Source organism: Eptatretus burgeri, chromosome 7, assembly GCF_056783735.1.
Source record: "Eptatretus burgeri isolate ZD-2024b chromosome 7, Ebu_testis_v1, whole genome shotgun sequence".
NCBI lineage: Eukaryota > Metazoa > Chordata > Myxini > Myxiniformes > Myxinidae > Eptatretus > Eptatretus burgeri.
Window position 1 is genome coordinate 106,844,141 of NC_140967.1, and position 19,495 is coordinate 106,863,635.

Here is a 19,495-nt window from a genome sequence, read left to right on the forward strand (position 1 = left end):
CAAACTTATAGTTTTAACATTACTTTGGCTCTGAATTTGTCCCGATCGCACATGCGCGCAGAGAATATTAGATTATATATTTACTCTCTCTGCTTGCCTGGCATTTTAATGAAATTGAAAAAAATTCCAAACAGGAAACTTACTGTTTTTAATGACGTTATAAAGGACACAAACAACAGGCTTTCCAAATCGTGAATGTAACTCGTTAAATAAGGTGGTTTAAAAGACACTGCATCAACGGTGGTAAACTTCCAAATTTTTTGTTTCTACAACCTGCAAAGCACTTTCGAAAACCTTCCGTTTTTTCCAAACGGACAAGAACCAGGTGGTGCTGTATGATGCACATTAACATTGAGAAAATTGGGGCCTTCCCCCTACCCTGAACCCCGTACCCTGTAGGTTTGAAAATGTTTTCTTGTACCTCCATTTGCGAAGGGGATTCCCAATGTGTGCAATGCAGGGTTTTCCAAAGAGACACAGACAGCTTTGGTTGTTAATAATTTAGTTCCACAAATTATACAATGATACCCTTTATTTTATATGATACAGAAACTCATAGTTTTCTTCATTTTCAGCTCAGGTGGTTTAATCAACACTAATAAAAGGCAATGTGTGTGTGTGTGTGTGTGTGTGTGTGTGTGTGTGTGTGTGTGTGTGTGTGTGTGTCTGTCTCCTCCGTAACTCCTTAAATTATGAAACCTAGTAGCCTGAAACTTTGCATGCATACTAAGAAAACTCCAAGAATGTACAAGATTTAAAATTGGATGTTTGAGTTAATTAAAACACCCCTGTTGAAGATAATTAACGGTCTAATTTAATTTTCTCCTTCATCAGGTCATCCTCAGCCACCTCACTCTCTGTGGTATTAAGGCGTTTCCTGGGTAACCTCACTGGGATCTGAAGCCGCCATGTTTTTTAGCCTGCTCAACCATGCCTTGACTTGGAACAGGCCGCAATGATTTATTAACGAGAAAGTTTTTTTGTTTTCCTTTCCTCACTCATCTCGAATGCCTGTTCATCATAGTTATGAATCGATATAGGCCTATACATCGCTTTTGTAAGTACTATTGTTTCAAATTTGGAGCTTGGAGCAATTTCATGCATGAAATGATACGATTTTCCATGATCGACTCTCACGGGCTCGTTAAAGTATAATCATCGAAATATTATTTCGTTTTTGAGGATCGGATATCGTCCAGACTAAATAAGTGTTGAAATCTGTTGTGAAATCTGATAGTTTAAATAAATAACGAGTCTTATGACTAAGCCGATACATCTATGTACTTTAAGCAAGCAAGGCTCTGTTCCGAACTCCATACATACACAAGAAAATGTGAAATTTCCAAAGCATTAAACTCATCTTTTTCTGCTGTTTGGAGAATGAAATTGAGTGAACAAAAAATTTAGGAACGTAGCAAAATTAACTACCTTCATCGAGTTGTATTATTTAATGCATTTACTGCTCGACCTTACGCACTGTCCCCTCGAGGGACTGTCTATCCATAGCATCTGCCAGATCTGTGTCTATATTGTTGGAGGTTTCGCGAGGTGCTCCACAGGGGATCAAAGTAAATCTGGAAAAAACAACCGGACGTTTTAATAAAAAGTTATAACGTTTGCACGGACCCTGAACTGATGAACCACGTGACACGTACACAGACTAGCTGGTGAAATGGCGGATTTTCTGCAATTTTTATTTGATTGAATGTTTATTCTGCAATGTTTATTATATCTCCAGCGTTGTTTGGCATGAAACAGCAACTCTTTTGTGGATGAAATCATTTTATTTCATTAATTAATTTTATTTCATTAACTGCTGCGTGTGCACTGAAGACGGGCTTTAAAGTTAAAGGGATCCTTTATGGTATGCAGCGAAAGCCTGGCCAGCTGTTCCTTTTCAACCATTTCATTGGAGTGCTTGCATGAGTGCTTAAGCCACTTGCTGAATGCTCATTGTTGATAGCAGTACTGTGCTACGTCATTCTGAGTGAATTGTTTCCTCTCTGCAGACGCTTTTGCCACGCCATGTCATTCAGGATGAGTGGTTCATGCTCCTTCACATTGAGCAAGTGGTCTGTGCTCCGTCACCCTGAGCGAGTGGTTCGTGCTCCATCACCCTGAGTGAGTGGTTCGTGCTCCGTCACCCTGAGTGAGTGATTCATGCTCCATCACCCTGAGTGAGTAGTTCATACTCCATCACCCTGAGCGAGTGGTTCGTGCTCCATCACCCTGAGTGAGTAGTTCATACTCCATCACCCTGAGCTAGTGGTTCTTGCTCTGTCACCCTGAGTCAGTGGTTCATGCTCCATCACCCTGAGCAAGTGGTTCGTGCTCCGTCATCTTGAGCGAGTGGTTCGTGCTCCATCACACTGAGTGAGTGGTTCGTGCTCCGTCACCCTGAGCGAGTGATTCGTGCTCCATCACGCTGAGTGAGTAGTTCATACTCCATCACCCTGAGCGAGTGGTTCGTGCTCCGTCATCCTGAGCGAGTGGTTCATGCTCCATCACACTGAGTGAGTGGTTCATGCTCCGTCACCCTGAGCGAGTGGTTCATACTCCATCACCCTGAGCGAGTGGTTCTTGCTCCGTCACCCTGAGCGAGTGATTCATGCTCCATCACGCTGAGTGAGTAGTTCATACTCCATCACCCTGAGCGAGTGGTTCGTGCTCTGTCATCCTGAGCGAGTGGTTCGTGCTCCATCACACTGAGTGAGTGGTTCATGCTCTGTCACCCTGAGCGAGTGATTCGTGCTCCATCACCCTGAGTGAGTAGTTCATACTCCATCACCCTGAGCGAGTGATTCGTGCTCCATCACCCTGAGTGAGTAGTTCATACTCCATCACCCTGAGCGAGTGGTTCTTGCTCCGTCACCCTGAGCGAGTGATTTATGCTCCATCACGCTGAGTGAGTAGTTCATACTCCATCACCCTGAGCGAGTGGTTCGTGCTCCGTCATCCTGAGCGAGTGGTTTGTGCTCCATCACACTGAGTGAGTGGTTCATGCTCCGTCACCCTGAGCGAGTGATTCGTGCTCCATCACCCTGAGTGAGTAGTTCATACTCCATCACCCTGAGCGAGTGGTTCTTGCTCTGTCACCCTGAGTGAGTGGTTCATGCTTCATCACCCTGAGCGAGTTGTTGTGAAATATCACCCAATTTCCGAGCTGTTTGCCGTATTAACATGTTTTCTAAACTACTCAGTGAAATTTTTTTCCACCCATCACACACAGCTGTTTATAAAGAATAATGTTTGTGAACATCTCCCTGAAACGTCTGCATAAATGTAACATTGTTGTTCGGTGAAAGCTAATCAAGGTGTCTGGGTTGTAACAGTAAGTACTGTAGTTGGGAATCACACTGACTCCGACGTGCTGATTCCCGAAAAATTCCCGATATCGGCCAAGCACATGTGTTTGTGTGTATGTGTGTGTGTGTGTGTGTGTGTGTGTGTGTGTGTGTGTGTGTGTGTGCGTGTGTGTGCGTGCGTGTGTGTGCGTGCGTGTGCGTGCGTGCGTGTGCGTGCGTGTGTGTGTGTGTGTGTGTGTGTGTGTGTGTGTGTGTGTGTGTGTGTGTGCTGTTCATTAAGAATAACATATTCTTTCGGCTTTCTTCCCTACCCCCACCTCTCTCTCTCTCTCTCTCTCTCTCTCTCTCTCTCTCTCTCTCTCTCTCTCTCTCTCTCTCTCTCTCTCTCCCTCTCTCCCTCTCTCCCTCTCTCCCTCTCTCCCTCTCTCCCTCTCTCCCTCTCTCCCTCTCTCCCTCTCTCCCTCTCTCCCTCTCTCCCTCTCTCCCTCTCTTCCTCTCTTCCTCTCTTCCTCTCCCCCTTCCTCTCTGTCTCTCTGTCTGTCTCTCTCTCTCTTTCCCTCGCGCTCTCTCTTCCTCTCTCCCTTCCTCCCTCCCCCCTCTCTCCCTCTCTCTCCCATCCTTGCTCTCCCCCCTCCCAATACAGTGCAGTACCCCCCTTCTGCATCTCCTCTCTCACTCACCCCTCCTCTCCCTCTCTCTGTCTGTCTGTCTCTGGACATATCCGGATGGTGGCTAAGTCTGGAAAGTGTTTGTCTCCATGTGCTGTTTGTCTCCAGACACGTCTGGGCGGTACTTATGACATATCCGGATGGTGGCTAAGTCTGGAAAGTGTTTGTCTCCAGGTGCTGTTTGTCTCCAGACACGTCTGGGCGGTACTTATGTCTGCCTGGGAGTTTGTCTCCAGACTTGCCCGGACAGGAGTTTGTCCATGGTCGGGAGTTTGTCTCTGGGCCTTGTTTTAGTATGACTGGTAGAAAATGGATTTCAGACATTATTTTGTTTCCATCTTCACTGTTATTCTATGCAGAATCATTTTCGTGTGACATTATGAATCGTAATTAATGCTCTACAGCACGTCTGCCTTCCCTTCCTCTCACCTCACACTGTCTTCCCTTCCCTCACCCCTCCTCATCCCCCTCCCTCCTCCCTCCTTCTCCCTCCACGTCTTCCCTCTCACCGCTCTCTCTCCCCCACCCTCTCTCTCCCTCTTCCCCCCCCTTTTTCTCCATATCCCCTTTAGAATTAGTCAGTGAAGTGACGGATGGTATTTGCTTGTGCAAAATAAAATGGTGACTCCACAGGAGAAGAAAGGTCAGTGTGCCAAAGGGTTCATCGAGACAAGTTCTGACATGTAAGTTCAGCTAAATTTCCGTAGAAGGTATGGAAGGAATCTGCCATCATGGACTAGTATCAGAGAGTAGTACAAGATGTTTAAGGAGACTGGAAGTTTTCAGAAACAGAAAAGTACCAGTCGACCAAGCACAAGTGCAGCAGACGTTGAACGAGTGCGTGAATCATTTCAACAAAGTCCCAGAAAATCAATCCGATGCACATCCAGAGAACTGGGACTTCCAACCACCATCATACACAGGATTTTGTATAAAAGACTGAAGCTTTATGCTGAGAAGGGACGGATTACACTGAACAACAAATTTCAAATTTTTTTTTTTTTACTGGAGATGTGTAAAGTGATTAAGACTAATTTGGGTACGCTGATTTCAAAAATCATAACCGTTTTGCTGTATCACGTCAGGATTTTCAGGAACAGAAATATTCCCATTGCCTAGAAGTCAGGATTTCAATGAAATTTACATATGTCTTTAACATGTCTATTTCGTACAATTGTTGTTAACTTGTGTTATATTTCTTTCTTTCAGATAAAGATGAGTAGGCGTTCCTGTACCAATCATCCTGACAACTTCTGTTATGTCTGTGGTCGGTATACCAAAAAAGATCAACAGCGAAGTATATCTACAGCAGTGAAAATGAAGGCCGCCTACTTTCACTACTTCGGGTGTAAGGTGGGGGACCAAGAACAGAGCTGGGCACCACACATCTGCTGCACAAGCTGTCACACAACGTTGACTCAGTGGTTGGTGGGCAAGCGCGCGAGCATGCCATTTGCGGTGCCCATGATATGGCGTGAGCCGCAGAATCATCATGATGATTGTTATTTCTGCTGCACAAGCATCGCCGGCTTCAACAAGAAGAATAAAGTTCACATCAAGTACGCTGACTGCGTCTCTGCTCGTAAACCTGTGCCTCATGATGACGAGAACCCCGTTCCAACACCTCCAGCTGATCAGAACATAGCTGTAAGCAGTGGTGAAGAGGATGGTGATGATGAACCTTTTGAACCCGACACTCAAGAATCACACCTTCTGAACCAGGGAGACTTAAATGATCTTGTAAGAGATCTCTCGCTGTCAAAGGCGAAGGCAGAGCTGCTTGGATCAAGGCTGCAGCAGTGGAATCTACTTGAACCTAACACCAAGATATCCTTGTTCAGAGCACGTCACAGAGACATGGCTGAGTTCTTTGAGATGGAAGACACGATGACATTCTGCAGTGACATCAACGGTCTGTTGAAAGAACTTGGGTGTGATCACGATCCTGCAGACTGGCGCCTCTTCATCGACTCGGGGAAGAACAGCTTGAAGGCTGTTTCGCTCCACAATGGCAACGAGAAACCATCAATCCCACTGGCTCACGCGTTCGGCATGACAGAGACCTATGAGACTATGCGGCAGCTGCTTGATTCCATCAAGTACAATGACTTCAACTGCCACATCTGCGGAGACTTGAAAGTGGTGGCGCTGTTGTTAGGGCTGCAGTCAGGCTACACGAAATACATGTGCTTCCTTTGTCTCTGGGATAGCAGAGACGACAAGAATCACTGGACGAAGAAAGATTGGGAAGAGCGAAAAGAGCATGTACCTGGTCGACACAACGTGAAGCATGTCGCCCTTGTCGACCCAGCCAAGGTTTTCCTTCCACCACTCCACATAAAGCTCGGCTTGATGAAAAGTTTTGTACGGGCAATGGATCTGAATGGGCGTGGGTTTTTATACCTCAAGGAAAAGTTTGGCAACACCTTGTCGGAGGCCAAGATCAAGGCTGGTGTCTTTGTCGGACCGCAAATCCGACAGATTATGAAGGACGAAACTTTTCCGACAACTCTAAACCCCAAAGAGCTGGCAGCGTGGAGGAGCTTCAAAGCTGTGACGGACAACTTCTTGGGGAACGAGCGCGCGGACAACTATGAAGAAATAGTGCAGCAGCTGCTGGAGTCCTTCAGGAAACTTGGCTCCAGGATGTCCCTGAAAATCCATTTCCTACACCAGCACCTGAACTTCTTCCCTGACAACTTGGGAGCAGTCTCGGACGAGCACGGCGAGCGATTCCACCAAGAGATTTCACTCATGGAGACGCGTTACCAAGGGCGGCACAACCCGAACATGATGGGCGATTTCTGCTGGTTCCTGCATCGTGAAACTGACACAGAGCAGCACAAACGCAAAGCCAAATGCCTAAAGCATTTTTAATTACATTCTAGTGGAGTTTTTCTGTAATTTCTATAATTTTGAAGCATACATGATGAAATAAATGAATAAATGAATTTTTGTAAATTTCATTGAAATCCTGACTTCTAGGCAATGGGAATATTTCTGTTACTGAAAATCCTGACGTGATACAGCAAAACAGTTATGATTTTTGAAATCAGCGTACCCAAATTAGTCTAAATCACTTTACACATCTCCAGTAAAATTTTTTTGTTGTTCAGTGTTATGCAGGAACTCAAACCAGATGATGGACCCAAACGCAAGGTGTTTGCCTTGGCAATGCCATCACATAAGAGTATGACGAAGATTACCTGAAAATGGTCACATCATTTTTTTTTTCGACATGAGATCCAAGATGGCCGACTTGGGGCCATTTTAGTTGTAAAAAAAGAATCCCGTGTCGATCACGTCCTCAACCACTTCTCGGACATACATTTACCGATCTTTTTCAAACTTAGCACACAGATAATGAATGATGTCCTACATTTAAGCACTTCATTTGTTTCCAGATCAGATCGAAGATGGCTTTCCTGTTGGCCATTTTATGACATAAATATGTCCCCAACTATTTATCTGACATACATGGTCCAATTTTGTTCAAAGTTGGCATAAACTCAGTACCTGATGGCATACCCGTACCACTCACTTTATTTTACGATCTGATCAAAGACGGCTGACTGGTAGAGTGGCGGCCATTTTAGTTGTACATAAATATGGATGAGTCATTTCACTCCGTGCCGCAAAATTACTGAAACAACGGGGGCTACGACATTTTATGTCTTTTTTCCTTTTCCTTTTTATTATTATTGGCTGCTCTTAGAGCACCCTTATTCTGGACATTTCCATCTGTCTGTCTGTCCGCGAAGCTTTGGTCAAGCCTCGTGGCTAAACCACTCAACCGATGCCAATGAAATTTGGTAGGTAGGACCAATATTTCTGGGAATCATGTGCTTTCGAATATGGGACCCCGGGCCCGAGCAACGGCTTAGCAACAGCCCCTTAAAGTGGTCAACAAAATCGAAAAAAAAAATCGAAGCTTAGAGTTCTGTGCGCAATCTATCTAGCTCCCTTCATGCCAATTTGCAGCCCTAACAAAAAATATTTTGTAGGAGGAGATAGGTTTTGGGCGAGTCCATGTCGAACATTTCAGAAACGGTTAATTGCGAATATCTCTAAGAGAAAGAGTCTGATTTTGATGAAACTTGGGTGAAATGTGTACAATGTGGCTTGCATGTACACAAAAATGAATGGTTGCTATGCACACCTCCGTTGCTTAGCAACAGCTAAAATACTTTATCGTACATCGTACATTTATTGTGGACTGTACAAAAAATCAATACCTCCGAAACTGGACCTCCGAGGGACCTGTTTTTTTTTGTGCCCAAGGAGAATGTCTTACAGCATCATATAAAAAAATAAAATCTTTAGCGAATAGATAAATGGAATTACCAGGGCTGCCATTTGTTAGAGTCTCTTTGGAAACATGCCTGAAATTTCACAAGGCGGGTTTCTGGGTGCAAACTAAGAGGGCTGTGATAATCATATTTATTGTGCTAAATTGAATGATAGCATGTACATGAATATCGGCTCGTCGCGTCGGCCAGTTTTCCATCTCGAGCGAGCAGCCATGTCGCCTACTGGCTTGTTATTATTATTATTATTATTATTATTATTATTATTATTATTATTATTATTATTATTTTCTGAAAGACTAACTCAAAATTGGTTTCAGCTATAAACTTGATTTAATCACGAATATGTTGTATTTTATTGTGGGAAGTTGTGAATTGATCAAAGTTCTCATAACTTGAAAGCATTCCACGAAAAGTTGCAAAACTGCATTCCTTTCCAAATGAATAGGAAGGGAACATGTAGGCGGCACTACGACTGTCAATCAACCTGATGGGGGTGTTGCTGCTGGATACTTTTTTGGATAGCTTGTGTAAGAAGCTTGTAGCTTGTATAGCATCGAAGCTTGTATGAGAGCTAACACACAGAACATATAACAAGTGGAGCAGGAGACAAGAGGGGCAGGAGAGGGAAGCACGAAACAGTGGGGAACAGAGACATTCGGAGATTTGTGGTGGGGAGAGGGATGGGACATGGTCCACAGAGTAAACAAGATGGACACTATAGGGACTTTCAGGAAGGAAAGCAGGGAACTTGAAGGAGGTGGGTTTGGGGTGGATTAACGGAGGTAGAAAAGATCATGGTTTTGGATGGGGGAAGATAAGAGATGGTGGTGAACAGCTGTTTTGAAGACAATTTGCCCAAGGGATAATCATACCTATTTGGCAGTTTGGTTAATGGGGGAATATTATATGAATTGTGTGTGTCTACAAAGTATATACTATGAAAACATGGACTGCTAAGAATGAGTGTGTTTATCTATAAAGTACGGAGTAATAATACACATGTATGAACTGTTGGGGATGCCTCTTTGTGATGGTTGTACCCCCAATGGAAGTCAGAGGCCAAATATTGCCCAACCCTTCCCCGCTGCCCAGATTCATTGGGGAAGTGTGGCCACGATCATAGCACCAATCGGTCTCCATGAACTTCCCCATCCCGGACATCCGTCCACCACTCCTCTTCCCCTCCCCCAGCCACAAATCAAGGGCGTCGATCCAAGCCAAAATGTGTGTGTGTGTGTGTGTGTGGGGGGGGGGGGGGTACAGGTAACTGGACCCTTCTTCCAAGGTGTGCACAGGCAATAGATCACCACGACAACTACTCCCCACGAATTGATTAGGCGACATGAACAATGGACTGCAACGTTTTTTTTCAGTTCCAGATACAGTATATTAATACCTGTACACATACAGGTACATATACTGTACTGTATTTATCCAAATAGAGTGTGACGGTTCGGAACATTGGAAACGAACGTATTTGCCAACTCGTGTGGATCCAGTGCTGCCAACCGATCACTGTGGACGTGGCAAACGATGAGATGGTTTAGTCTTTGTTGATTCATCGTACTTCTCAGCCAGGTTTTCAGACGCCAGAGTGCGCTGAAGGAGCGCTCAGCCAAGCAGCAGCTTGCTGGGGAGATCATGAGCAATCGAAGCAACCGTTCAACCTGCGGGAACAATTGGTGCACTTCTGGTACCATCTTTTGGAAGATGGCTTGGTAATCCTGAATACAGGAACCAGTGTACTGCTTCTTGAAGAAGAGCAATTCTTTGTTCAGACTCTCTGACAATTCTGGATAAATGGTAACGGTTTCAGGGTCATACTCTCCAGAGAGTAACATCTTTGCGAGGCCGCCGTACCGTTGCAAGTCTGTAGAGGTGAAGTACGTAGTCATGTTCGACATAGCTGAATCGAGTGACGTGAAGTATTCTGCTCTATACACGTCTTCAGCCGTCGAAAACTCGTGGGGTGGCGCCTCAGTATCCAGTCTACGAGGAGCTCTCCTCTTCCTTGGAGGAGCAAAAGGGTCAATGCCGTGTTCTTCCATCTGTTTCTCCACATTGACGAATGTGTCATGGAAGGCCTCATTGCTGCGAAGGTGCTGTATCTGCTCTTTCACACTCTCGCCCAACTGTAGCATACCCGCTACAGTCTGCGCTGGCGCTTGCAGGCCTCTGTTAAACCCTTCCATGCACTGTAAGAGCGGTAGCGATGCATGCAGACCCAGCAAAACCTTCCCAGTCGCAAGGTTTCCTCGAATACCGCTTGCGTGACAGCCAGTGTTCGAGCCGAACTCCGCGGAGGCCTTCTCGAGTGCATCCAAAATGGACCCGAAGTTCTGGATGACTGCGCGAACATCATTCACGCGAGTGAGCCACTGCGTAGGGCAAATTGGTCTCAGTCCGGTCTGATGATGGGTTCATCAGAGTGCAAATTGAGGTACAGGTGTTTGAACTTTCCAGACTGCGAGTACAGTTTGCCAAGTTCCTGCACACAGTCTAGAGCATCTCAAATGAAGTTCGCACTCGCCATCACCTTTGAGGTGATCAGGTGAGTGATGTGTGCGCCGCAGTGGAGGTATTTCGCAAGTGGTTGAATCTTCTTCACTTCAGCTTGGCATCCGAGGTATAATCCTGACATATTGCTGACTCAATCATACGTTTGTCCACGGAGATTTGTAATAGACAGCTGTAGTCTCAGTCGCGCGTCTTTTAACATCGTAGCAACAGCAACTCCCATGGTAGCGTTTATTTTGTACAAGCCAATGAGATCTTCCTACACGTCGAGGTCCGATCCCACGTATCTGATGCATGTCGCCTCTTGCTCTATGCCACGGATATCTTGCGTTCCATCGACTATCACCGCAAACTGGACCGACTGCTCATTGATGCCTTGGCATATTTCTCTCAACACAGCGTAACAAATTATTGACAATATCTCGTTTTGAATTTGAACGCTTGTGTAATTTGTTGTTCGTTTCAACCAGTTGGCCAGGTTTGCGTCATCTTCAGACCGTAGGCTCAGGAACATCTTGAAGTTTCTCTCTGAGGCATTTTTACCTCTAATCGCACAACCTTCTTCTGCCAGGTATCTCAAGGAAGTGATAATCTTGATAAGAGCTTTCCGGGTGAGGATTTTATTGTCTTTGATCTGAGTTTCTGTCTGTGCGCGCACGTCGGTCTGCTTGAGGGCGTTGATTTTCTCCATGGCGAAAGCGTGCGGCTTGCTTTTCGGGTGAGCGTGGAATTTCTCGAAGGCCTTCTTCCAGTTGCAGAAACCACTGCTAATGAACGTGTTTTCAAAGCTACCGGAGCAAGCACCGAACAGCTTCTTCCTACTTGCACTCGCTCATGTATAGCACAAAACCTTACCGAGTCGCTCGTCGAAATGAAGCCATGGGAAGTCTTTGAACCATTTCTCTTGAAATTTCAGCGTTCTGTTATCCAGAGTCTGAGTTGGGATCGAATCCGGATCTGGTTGATGTGGCTTGAAGAGTTCAGGACACTCATCATCATCACTCATGGAAACAGCTGCACCAACTGCTGAATCAGACGCCTCAATGGCGGGAGGCAAGGGGGGATCCGTCCAAACCTCGTCAGTAGGGTCTTTCCCCTTCACCTCTTTTGAAGGACGGAAAAAGTCCAGGTTCTTGGTATTTTGCTTCTCCATGTTAGGCATGTTAGGGTTGTGACACATCGCTGAGCCGAAAGCATATGCTCAACGTAGGTACCTACTGGGAATTCCTAGTTTCGTTTTCAGCCGTGTACACTGTATGAGTGTGAGCGACAGAGCTGCCGTCAGTGGGTGTGAGCGGCCAGCCAGTGCCGTGTGTAGAAGAGACGGTGCATATAGGGGGCGATGGTAGCGTACATCATGTACACTACCGTCGCCCCCCGATATACACCGTACGCACAACATATTGGATGGGATGAATCTCTGAGTTGCTTCTGGGAGGTCGTTTGACTGTTGCCATGCCACTACTCTGTTTGTGCATGGCAGACACAAGGCAAATTGACAGCAACAACACACATATTTCTCTAAAGTACATGGAGTACTACCACCCGAGCATGCAGAGGCAGGGTCCAATGGACCTGGTGGAAATTTTGATGTGCTAAAACAAAATTATTTTCAGTTTTTATTTGCATGCCCTTTCATGTGTCCCTCAAGTGGAATTTTTACAACATTGCTGTGATATAATTTTTTTTTTTTCCATTCATTTTTAATGTGAATAATTTATTCACGTTTATTAAAAAATCTACCCCGAGATTGCACGGTTCGGGTCCAACAGACCCGTGTTTGTATTTTACATTGTATCTTTTGTAAATTTCACGTGATACATTCCATATCAAGATTCATCATCTCCGGGGGAATGTCCTCAGTCATTTGTGGTGTATTGAAGATATTTTGAAAGCCCGCATGTGCTTCCACCATCTTGTTTTCGCGTTCACTTCCTGAGGTTTTTTTTTTCTCTCAACTTCGTGTTTATTTTACGATTTTTCAAATCGGATCAGCCATTCGATTTCTTTGGCAAAGATAAGTATTTTCTTTTTGCTTCATATAATATGATTTTTTTTTTCATTTACGAATTATTTTCTTCCAACGAAATATCACGTGATCTGTGAGGTGCATTTTTTTTGCCTTTTGAGAGCGTTATGCAAACCTTTTCTGCGTCCTTGTTCATCGGCATTATTTTGTGATTTATTTATCGGTATTTTTTCCATTTTTAAATCATTTCCCACCGTGTTTCTCCCTTTGACAAAGTTCAGTTTTATTTTTAGGCTCATTATTTCCTAACTTGTGAGGTTTTACAAGCTTTATCTTCGTGGAGCTTTTTCCTGCATTTGTTAGGCCCTTGAGATGTGTCAGGAAGTAGTTGATGATAATGTTTGTGCATACATGGGTCTCGCCGAACAGTGTGAGTTTACAGATAAACTCGAAGAGATGTTTCGTGATTTCTTGATAATAGGCATCAATGACGACTCAATTCTGTCGAAACTCCGACCTGAATCCGACCCCAATTTAGCTAAAGTCATGGAAATAGCCGCTGCATGTATGCAAACTGCCGAGAGCCTGCGTGTGATCTCTAACAAGTCAAAAGTTATCCAGCAGGACCCATCGGTTAACAAGGTAACCTTTGGCTACAAACTAAAGTGTTTGAGCAAGCCACCAAATTCACCTCGACCTCCTGACATTTCTGAATCCACCTGGAAGGTTGGGGTAACGTGTTGGCATTGTGATGACAACTGTGGTAAGTGGGGACACTTGAAGTGTCGTTGTTCTCGATCCAAGTCGAAGAACTTGTCTCCTGCTTATCACCTTGGGGTGAACCCTGATGCAGCGGACGATAGGTCACAGAACACAGCCTGCAGCCGAGAGTCAAGTGAGGAACTTTACGAGGTTTTCTCTGTTGGAACAAAGAGCTCCCATGCTCCAATTATAGTTGATGCTCCAATTGATAAGATCCCGGTAAGGATGGAAGTTGATACAGGCGCTTCCAGATCAATTATGAGCGAGAGCAAGTTCACCTCCTTCTACCCTCCGAGAAAGGCTCCTGCACTCCGGCCTGTATCTCCTGACTTGAGAACATACACCAAGGAGGTGGTTCCTGTCGTTTGCTTTGCTCATGTAACTGTAGGATATGGAAACAGCACTCATGTGCTACCACTACTGATAGTTCATGGAGAAGGACTAATCCTCTTCGGCCAAGATTGGTGACCAATAATCAGACTTAATTGGAGTGACGTAAACAGAGTCTAACTCTGATGCTGGATACGATACCATGCTCAACAAGTAGCTTGGCCTGTTCAGCGATGGTGTTGGCACATTTTCAGGGCCCAAAGTGAGGATTCATGTTTCTGCAGATGCTCAGCCATTGTTCCATAAGACTTGACCTGTACCCTACATGATGCGATCAATGATCGAATGTGAGCTTGAGCGCCTACAGAGCGACGGCATCATCTCACCAGCCAAGTACTCCAACTGGGCAGCACCCATCATTCCAATACTCAAAGCAGATGGAACAGTGCACATTTATGGGGACGACAAAACGACGATCAACTGCTATTCAAAGCTGGATGGCTACCCTTTGCCCAAAGCAGAGGATCTGTTGACCACTCTCATGGGTGGCTAGACATTCACTGAGCTTGACTTGACCAATGCCTCTGCGCGAATGGAACTGGATGATGATACCAAGCCCTATACATGCATCAACACTCATCGAGGACTCCACATGTACAACAGATGCCCATTTGTCATACGCTCTGCTGCACCAATCTTCCAACGCAAGATGGAGACATAATTGAAAACTGCACCAAAGACAGTCGTATTTCAGGACGACATACTAGTGACCGGCGAGTCACAACATGAACACCTCGAAAATCTAAACAAAGTCCTCAATCGGCGGTCACAAGCTGGGTTACGCCGAAGGCGTGAGAAGTATGCCTTTATGGCACGTGAAGTTGAATACCTGGGTCATCAAATTTCCTGTCAAAGGTATTTTGCCCTCTCCGAGCAAAGTTGAAGAAATTGTTCATGCATTCCTGGGTATGTTGACCGACTTTGGTAATTTGCTCCCTCAACTAAGCACAACCGTCGAGCCTCCACATCTCCTCAGGAAAGGCGTTGTCTGGAATGGGAAGCTGCCCAAACAAGAGCGTTCAAGGCCACTAAAACTATGCTGTCCTCCTCGCCGTTACTTATCCATTATGACCCATCCAAGGAACTTGTTCTCAGTTGTGATAACTCTTCATGTGGCATCAGATGTGCGTTGTTGCAAACAAATGGAACCGGTAATCTCCAGCCTGTTGCATATGCATCACCAACCCTATCTCACACTGAACATCGCAATGCTCAAGTGGAACGAGAGGTGTTAGCGTGTTTCTGGAGCACTTTGAAGATCCACCAATATGTCTTTGGAAGACATATTTCCATTGCGACTGATCACAAAATCTTGTTCGGTCTCCTGGGAGAAACCAGAGCCATTCTGCCCACATCATCTGGTCGTGTACAATGTTGGGCGTTGACCTTTGCTGGTTATGACTATTCATTGGTTTACCGCCCGGATAAGGAAATGTACTGTGCTGACGCACTCAGTTGCTTGCCGCTTCCTGTAACCATCCCAGAACCTCCACAATCTTGCGATATCATTCATGTCATGGCTAACATCATTCACGATGAGGTGCCCGTAACCGCTAAGCAGATTGCTTGTGCTACCAATCGCAATCCAGATTTGTCACAAATTAAACGCTGTGTTATGTCAGGTAATTGAGCATCACTATCGGAAGGGGTGAAACCGTACCTCATCCGGAAGGATTGGCTCTCTATTGATGCAGACTGCCTGCTTTGGGGTAGCCGAGTGATAGTTCCGCCTAAACTCGCAGGAAAATTATCAGTTTACTCCGCAATACTCATCCAGGCATAGTCACCATGAAGTCTATTGCCTGAGCTCATGCTTGGTGGCCTGGTTTGGACAGTGACATTGAGTCCAGTGCACGCCATTGTTACACTTGTCAAGCCCATGCCAAGACACCGCCACCGTCTCCATTGACCATGTGGTCGTGGCCATCAAAGCCATGGTCCAGACTACACATCGACCATGCTGGTCCATTTCAAGGGAAGCTTTTCCTTATCTTAGTTGATGCCCACTCTAATGGATTGAAGTTCTCTTGATGCCATCCTCATCCTCTGCTGTAACAATTGAAGCTCTATGTACCATGTTCACACAACATGGTATTCCAAAACTCCATTGTATCAGATAATTAATGGATCATCATTTACGAGTTCAAAGTTTCAGAACTTTTGTAAAATTAATGGCATTAAGCACTATACATCTGCCCCCTACAACCTGCCAGTCATGGTCAAACCGAACGTGCTCGTCTCGTCCAGAGAAACAGTGACTCGAGAAGGTTATTGATTACTTGTGTCCCATCTGAAGCACTTGTACCTCCCTATTATTTTATTTTCATCAATATAACTCTGAAAAAAACATGGGCGGCAATTCCCCTGGGCGCTCACTTGGTAGCGGCTGGATAAAATAACCAAGGAACCATTGGTCGGCACGGAACTGACATTGCTAGGGGCAGACAGACAGACAGATAGACGGACTGACTGTCTGAGTGGGGGGGGTGGAGGAAAAAAAAATAGAGATAGGTGAGGGGTGGAGGTGGCGTCAGTAAAGAGAGTGGTATGTTATGCTTAATAAACAAACACACAAAAAAAAATCTCATGTCAGAACAGCTGTATACACAACGACACAACAAAGTTTGGAATGTTAACCATTGGCACATTTGCAAAAACGTCGATATCCCAGTTCCAGAAAATTTGTGGGAATATTAACCAAAAGCATGGACTGAAAACATGGAAGTACCACTCACGTATGACCTAATCATCCCATCGAGCGTGAACATCGAAAACAAAGCGTTGCGACCAGATATCATACTTCGCTTCAAAAAAGAGAGAAGAAGGCATTTCTGAGTGAGGTGTTTAATTACAGTGACTTTGGGCTAAACAATGCATAAATCAAGAAAATGACCAAATACCAAGACCTCAAGAATGAAGTGAAAAGATCAAGGAAGCAGAAGAATGCCAAAGTTGTACCAGTGAGAGTTGGAGCTACGGGAATGATGACAAAGAACCTTACAGAGATATGAAAAACCATCACTGGAAATATTGTTACAAACGAACTACAGTTGGAAGCTAACCAGGGATCAGTGACGATCCTGAAGAGAGCCCTCGGCACAAAACTTTGAGAACAGAAAACTCCACAGCTTGGTCCATGAATCGTGACCCCTTCCCAAAACGAAGGGGGATACTTTGAGCCTACCCTGGGAGGACTCCGTTCCACATTCTGAAACTTGCATATGAAGATACCAATCGACACACACACACACACACACACGCACACGCACACGCACACGCACACGCATACGCATACGCATACGCATACGCATACACATACACATACACATAAACATACACATACACACATATATACACACATATACACACACACATACACACATACACACATACACACATACACATACACATACACATACACATACACTCACTCACACTTTTATTAGTATATATATATATATATATATATATATATATATATATATATATATATATATATATATATATATATATATATATATATATATATATACATATATATATATATATATACATATATATATATATATATATATATATACATATATATATATATGTATATATATATATATATATATATATATACATACATATATATATATATATGTATATATATATATATATATATATATATATATATATATATATATATATATATTAATGCCATGAACAAAATTTGGGACATACACAGTGATGAATGTCGTGGTAAAGTTTCATCGAAATCATATGTGTCGTTTTAGAGAAGAATTTGCAAGTATTTACTGACGGACGGACGACGCGCCATCCCATAAGCTCCCGGAGCTACGTTCCACTTCCTGGTGAGCTAACGGATTTCCGGAGGCATGATATTTCTGCTGATATTATTTGATGTCTTTATTCACGACACTGAGGCAAATATATCGTGGCCTCACCCCCCATCAGGCTGATTGACAGTTCAGTCCCGCCCACCCTTTGGACTCTTGCCTAGTATTTTAAGTTTTGCATATGTTTTGTGGAATCCTTTGAAGCTATTAAAATTACAATACCAAAGGATTATGCCCGAGGTAAAACTCTGTTGGTTAGTACTATAATCGTTGCCAATGACAGAAGTAGTTCGGAAATGTGCCGTCTGAAGAAAATTATTATTATTATTATTATTCTCATTATTATTTTGTTATTATAATGATGAATGAGAAAATGAATTCTCGGGTTTGACCAATCTTGCTTTTTGGCTTTTTTTTTTTTTTGCTTTTGCCCTGGTCTGGAGAAATGAAAAGTGATCCCTGCCTCGACATTCAGCTGAACAGACCAAGTAGGTTCTCACATGTAGCTGAAGTGACATTTTTGAGAAGAGACTCCTACTTTAGTTTTGTATGTAGCAGGTGGGACTGATATTTTTTCCACACTATCCCTAGCTAGAGAGTACTAGCGTACTCTCTGAAGTAATGTTAGCATGTGAGACGTTTCAAATAATTTAAATGTTAGAAATTTGGGAATACAGGCTTGTATATGAATTATTTTTCCTGAGTATTTTACAATGTTTTCCACCAGTATTTTGCGTTGTTTAATTTCCTGGACTATTGACAGAAAGCCCACTGACGGAATGTCCAAAAAAATCAGTGAATTGACATTTTCTGAGCAATTTTTTTTTTTTTAGCAAATACTCCAATACTAGCCGCAATTTTGTATAGAAGAAATAAAAATAAAAATAAAATAATAAACATTAAAAATATAAATAAACATTACGTTTTTTTGGTTATCTTCAAATAAGATGAATTTTTTTTGTTGTAAATATCGTCCATTAGCTTAAACATTGTTTATAAAAGCAAAGCAATAACAATAAAAATAGAAATACCAATATATTTTGCAAGTTTCCTTTGTTTCAGTTCCCGGGTCTATTGCACCCGTGTTATGCAAAGTCGTCAAGATTTTTTTTTTTATCCATGAGCCCATTGGTTAAAATATGAGCACATCTATAAAGTTTGTACGACAACATTTCTAAATCAGTTGTAGAATATAGTTAATAAAGGTGCTTTTGTCACATAATCTTGTCAAAACACTTTGGAACCAGAAATTACCGTCACCAATTTAGTCACTCAATTAGCTTCAGCAAAGATTCCACTCGCACTTCAAATCCCCCTTTTTTTTTTTTTTTTTTTTTTTTTGTATACCTTGGTCGAGGCTCGTATGAGAGCTAACACACAACTCACAGCAAGGAGGCATGAGACAAGAGGGGCGGGAGTGGAAGGGACAAAACATTGGGGAACAGACACAGGTGAACTGTGGAAGGGAGAGGGATGGGGATGGGACGGGGAACATGGCGAGGGGAAGATGGACATTAAAGGGACTTTCAGGAAGGAAAGCAGGAGAATTGAAGGAAGTGGGCTTGGGTGGATTATCGGGGGTAGAAAAGATCGAGGATTTGGATGGGGGAAGATAAGAGGTGGTGGTGAACAGCTGTTTTGAAAGCGTGGAGGGAAGAATGGGAAAGAATAGAGTGAGGAAGTTTAATCCAAAGGCGGGAAAAAGAGGAATGAAAGAGTGAAGATGAGCAGT

General features: G+C 43.8%; 1 long non-coding RNA gene across 1 annotated transcript; it reads left to right on the plus strand.

The window, feature by feature from the left end:
- Nucleotides 1-12,924: 12,924 nt before the first annotated feature.
- On the plus strand, nt 12,925-18,874 carry LOC147024051 (uncharacterized). Its single transcript, XR_015060519.1, has 3 exons — nt 12,925-12,992; nt 17,701-17,778; nt 18,207-18,874. It is a non-coding gene; the product is annotated as an uncharacterized LOC147024051 (long non-coding RNA).
- The last annotated feature ends 621 nt before the right edge of the window (nt 18,875-19,495 follow it).